The sequence below is a fragment of the Petaurus breviceps genome, unplaced genomic scaffold, assembly GCF_028583685.1.
Source record: "Petaurus breviceps papuanus isolate PSGF00001 unplaced genomic scaffold, PetGlider_PUasm1.0 47, whole genome shotgun sequence".
In the NCBI taxonomy this organism is placed as follows: domain Eukaryota; kingdom Metazoa; phylum Chordata; class Mammalia; order Diprotodontia; family Petauridae; genus Petaurus; species Petaurus breviceps.
The window spans coordinates 7,420,361-7,426,180 of record NW_027186349.1 but is presented as its reverse complement, the minus strand read 5'-3'; the positions used below and the strand labels follow the sequence as shown (position 1 = coordinate 7,426,180).

Sequence of the window (5,820 nt, the reverse complement as noted above, 5' to 3'; positions counted from 1 at the left end):
CAAAAGCATTGTAGGTAAAAATTCAAAAGAAAACCCATTTTATTAGACACTCATTTCAGTGTTTAAGATGATTTAAAAAAATAGCTCGCTCTCTCTCCACTCCTGCTCCCTGGCTCTGCACTCTGCGGCCTTCCCTTCTCCTCCGCAAAAAAAAAAAAAAAAAAAAAAAAAAACCCTTAAAAAATAACCCCTCCAAGTGAAGGCAGCAGAACTGACGCAGATGCATGGAGAGACCGCTACCGCTGGATTGGGGCCTTGACTTGACAGCTCCTGTGCCGAGAGAGGAGACCTTTGCCCCGCTCTGCCCACCCACCTGCATGTCAGCCCCGCATATGGCTTCAGTCCGTCCACGCTCAGCTGAACGTGCCCTGGATATCATGAACTTTGATGTAATTAAAGGCAAACCCATCTGTATCATGTGGTCTCAGCGGAATCCCTCCTTGAGGAAATCAGAAGTTGGGAATGTTTTCATTAAAAACCTGGATAAACCCATAGACAACAAGACACTTTATGACACCTTTTCAGCATTTGGAAACATTATCCTGCAAAGTGGTGTGTGATGAGAATGGTTCTAAAAGCTATGCATTTGTGCACTTTGAGACTCAGGATGCTGCAGATAGGGCCATGGAGAAGATGGACTGTGTGCTTCTCAAGGACCGCAAAGTGTTTGCTAGTAGATTCAAGTCAAGGAAAGAACAGGAGGCAGAACTGGGTGCCGAAGTTAAGGAATCCAACAGCGTTTATATCAAAAATTTTGGAGGTGACATGGATGATGAAAACCTGAAGGAACTTTTCAGCAAATATGGTAAAACTGAGTGTAAAAGTGATGACAGTATAGTGGAAAATCCAAAGGTTTGGTTTTGTGAGGTTTGAGAAACATGAGCATGCCAATAAAGTAGTGGAAGAAATGAATGGAAAAGACATCAATGGGGAAATGGTATTTGTAGGCCGGGCACAGAAAAAAGTTGATTGCCAGGATGATTTGAAACAGAAATTTGAACAGCTAAAACAGGAGAGAATTAGCCGCTACCAGGGAGTGAATCTCTACGTTAAGAACCTGGATGACACACCATTGACGATGGAAAATTAAGGAAGGAATTTTCTCCTTTTGTACCAATTACCAGTACCAAGGTGATGCTCAAGGGCCTTATCTGCTTCTCTTCACTAGATGAGGCTACCAAAGCAGTGACGAATGGGGGCATCATGGGCTCCAAGCCCTTGAACGTTGCACTTGCACAAAGGAAAGAAGAGAGAAAAGCCATCTGACCAATCAGTATATGCATTGTATTGCAGGAATGAGAGCCCTCCCTGCCAATACAATCATTATATAGTTTCAGTCAACTCCTGGGGGGTACTTCATGCCAGCAGGCTCAGAATAGGCCTTCTTATTAACGTTCCCAGTCAAACAGCCCAGATGAGACCTAATCCGTGATGGCAACAAAGTAGAAGACCTCAAGGCTTCCAAGGAGTGCCAAATACCATTTGCCAGTCTGGGCCACGCCCAACTCTCTGCCACCTGAGTCCCGCCAGTAATGCCCAGGCTTCTCGAGGCCTCCCTACTACAACTCAGCGAGTGGGTGTGCCTACTGCTGTGAAAAATTTATCTCCTAGACTTATTTATCACCTAGAGCTGTTCCTCCTTACTAATATGCTGCAAATGCCCGAAGCCCCCATCCAGCTATCCAGACACCGCAGCAGGCAGTCTATGTGCAAGGCCAGTAGCCCCTGGCAGCTTCCATGCTGGCCACCGCGCTTCCCCAGAAACAGAAGCAGATGCTGGTAGAGCATTTGTTCCCATTGATTCAAACTATGCACAATAATTTAGCAGGGAATATTACAGGCATGCTGTTATACGTAGATAATTCAGAACTGCTGCACATGCTGGAGTCTCCAGAATCGGTTCAGTCAAAGGTGGAGGAAGCAGTTTCAGTATTATAAGCCCATCATGCCAAGAAGGAAGCTGCTCAGTAGGTGGCCATGGTTGCTGCTACCTCTTAGACCAGAAAAACTGGATACTCTGAAGTTAAATAGCCCCTTTATTAGATGTTCATTCACTCAACAAGTGTAGACTTCTTCAAGGTATTGCAGAGTGAACAATAGATGCCAGAAGAAGCAGCTGTCATTCTGGATGTTTTTATTTTGGGAAAAATCAATTTGAAAGGTCAATTATTAAAAACCTAAGATGTTTTTCAGTGGTTAAAATTTGCAGGTTTCTTGTGTGTTGCCTGGATGCTGTTATCCTTTAATTTAATTTTATTAAACTTTTCTCTTCTTAAAAAAAGTTTTTCTCTTTTTGTTTTGGTTTTTATCAGGAATTGGTTTTATTTGAAGTATCCAATTTCCAGCATCTGTAAAAGTGTTTCTCAATAAAGAAGCAAAACATTCAATAAAACAAAAACAAACAAAAAATAAAGGAATGATTGCACCACTTAAGGAATCACCATTTTAGAGTAGAAAGTCATTTAAATACAAGACTTGGTATTTATAAGAGGATGATGGAAAATTACAAGTATTATTCAACTGGACACTGAGAAGTGGTTAAGAGGAGAAAATATCTTGAAGAGAACTTGGCATTTGAACCAGCTGAGCTAGGTTAGATTGAGCACATTTATAAATAAAATTGGAATGAATATAATGGGAAAAATAAGATGTAAAATTAAAAATATCCGCTAGTGTTTTGTGGTAAATCCTTCTTACTGCTAACAGTAGTGGAATTACCTACCATATGTTTGATTCTCAATACACAACTATGTATATGAACCAGTGAAAGCAGTTCTTAAGAAATGAAGTCAAAAGATATGGTTTGACTTTACCAAATACCTACACAAGAAATCTGTTCTGGAGATAGCACAATCAGTAGTTCATTTCCAAGATAACTTGTAGAGGAGAAGATTCCAAGAGAATGGCAAATATCACAGAGTTATTTTATGAATAACAGCAAAAACGTGATGGTGAAGACATCAGACTATATTAACCTTCATAAGTACTTTCTCTTCTACAAAATAAACCTTTATAAGACTGCTCTACGTATACTCATTGAAAAACTGGAAAGGGATAGACATTTTACAACTTATTGCTATGACTAGATCACATCTTCACATTTCCACAACTGTCTAAGAGATACGAAGATGTAAAGCCTGACTTTAAAATAATTTTTAGAAAAAAAATACTTTACCAACCTGAGGCATTACAATAATGTAAGAACCTGAAATATGTGACTGGAAATGACTTTAGTTTTTTGAGGTAAGGACAGATGGATGTCCAAAAAGAGCCAGGATCTGGAGTCAGGAAATCTAGGTATTTACCTCTTCCCTACATCTTTCTAGGTGCAATCAAAGGCAAACAAATTAACCTCTAGTGGCCTGATTTTATTCATGTGTGAAATGAGAGAATACCAAATAATGACAGGATGATTATTATATAAAGGAGACTCATTGAGTGTCTTAAGAGTGACATGAATGTCTTATACAATTTTTTTAAATGTCCATTGGTCAGCTATTCCACTTGGTTCTTTACAAAAGGTATCACACGAATTGTGTCAAGTTTTGTAATGCTACAAAGCTTCTAGAATGAAATCTATAAAACATGGAAAATATAAGCTTAAGCTTCTTCATTAGAAAAAAAAAAGCTAATTTAAAAAATGTTGTCCAGACTTATGACATGCTGCTATAGATTGATATTCAGTGTATGTATACCAAATGTCTCTATAGTCAGACAAATCTTTTGACATAGAATTGTGAAGTGGGACATGAATAGGCTGGACTACATTGAGGAATTACTATATTGTTTCAATGATAGCAACTGCTCACTGTCATAAAATAATCTATTCTTTTTTCTTTGTATTAACCTGTGATTTCAATCTTATTAGGAATTCCTCATGAGGAAATTGTCTCTATTAAAATACATTGCCAGCTATTCTGCAACAAAGAGGTTTAGAGAGTTACCTTGAACACACAAGATATTAATTGACTTGTCCAGCATCACACAGTCAGTACATGTCATAGGTTTGACTTGCACCTAATTCTTGTGACTCTAAGGTCACTGTCTATATAGTACACCATGCTATCTCTCATTAATATTCCCCCAAAATATTTTATGTGATATGAATCATGGAACACTTAGATTGCTGAAAAGTAAAAATTTCAAGTACCCCAAAAGGTCACAGAAAGATACATGGTGGACAAAGAAAGTAGCAACAAGTGTATTGTAGAAAAAATGGTAAAACAACAGCATCATCCAAAATGGTGGCTCTGAAAAGGACTTTCAGAAGTGAATTAGTCATAGAGTGAGGAAGAAAAAAAAAGAGTGAAAAGAAAAGTTCTTGTTTAACACATTAAAAAGAAGATCTATAGAGAATTTCTGAAAAGATTTAAAAAAAGAATTGAACAAGAAATATGTGCAAGTCAGGAGTGGTCAGGATCTACATTAGCATAAGATGTATAAAGTATTGAATGTCATTTGCCATTAAAAGCACAATTTATGATTCTAAAATGTGCACAATACATTTTTACATATTGATGGTGCTGGGTGATTCCAGAGAAATCATGTAGTTAATAGTCCTCAGATTTTTTTAACTATAAAATTAAGAATTTGAAATCAACAATGCTATCAGTACAAAAGAATACTTTTATTCATTCATCATTTGCTTAGGGTCAGTTAGGTGATGTAGTAGTCCCTGCTGTAGTAGGAATAAGTTTAATTCAGTGATATTGGCAGTTCCACTGGAGTAAGGGAACCATATAAGAGGGAGTTCCAATATTTTGTATCAAGTAAATTGTACTATATTTGATCTTTACAAATAGTATGTTAAGAGAGTTAGTCTAAAGTGTGCAATAAAGAGCCTGATCATTGCTGGAAGGTATTGTATATCTGCCATACTTATGGTGTTTAGTCCGGGGTTTCCTCTTCTTGTGTTGTCATTGTGTTGCACCTAAGTCACCATGGATGCTTATACTGATTTGACCTCATAGCTTGTTTTGTCCCACAGAAAGGAAGGAGAAAGGCACACAGCTATGTGCCAAACACTGTATTAAGGATTTTCCAATTATTGTCTCACTTGATACTCACAACAGACCTTAGAGAGGAGTGCTGTTTATATCCCCACTTTAAAGCTGAGGAAACTGAGGCAGATCGAGGTTAAATGACTTATCTAGGGGCACACAATTCATAAATGTTTGAGGCCCAGAGACCTCTTCACAAAAGACAATTCACAAAAGTATGAACCAGACAAAGATAAGTAAATAATGATAAAAGCTATGGCTATAACATTCTTACCACTGTCTATATGAATTTTACCAGATGAATCTAATTCTAATTTCACTTATGTTCAGAAGTGGATATTATGGTAATTCAAGGAAAATCAATATTTTTTGTTGTTTGAAGCATAGTCAATAGAAGTAGGATATATTTATATCAAAGATTATCCTTTAACTTTTAGAAAATGGCAAGTTGTCAATTTTCTAAGAAAATTTTTTAATCAGTCTAATTCATCAATCGTGGATTTAAAACTAATCTAAAAGTGCTCATTTCATTAATTCAAAGAAAAAGGTTTTATTCAAAGGAAATGTTGGGAAATTCCATTTCTTAGTATTGACTCTGGAAGAATTCTTGTGCCATATATTTGTTCATCTGATTAGTGACATAGAAAATGATATTTGGATAAGTTAAGGAAATGACACATCTTCTCTATTGAATGAGGCACCATTTATATCAATGTGCAAATAAATAGGATGCTCCAGTTACTCTCAAAGGCAAATTAGAACTTTCTCCCAAACCTTATCAAATTATCTAAACCCTTAGACTCAGCAATATCACTACTCA

General features: G+C 37.0%; 1 pseudogene; it reads left to right on the top strand.

The window, feature by feature from the left end:
* Window positions 1-224: 224 nt before the first annotated feature.
* LOC138171810 (polyadenylate-binding protein 4 pseudogene) lies at window positions 225-1,331 on the top strand (annotated as a pseudogene).
* The last annotated feature ends 4,489 nt before the right edge of the window (window positions 1,332-5,820 follow it).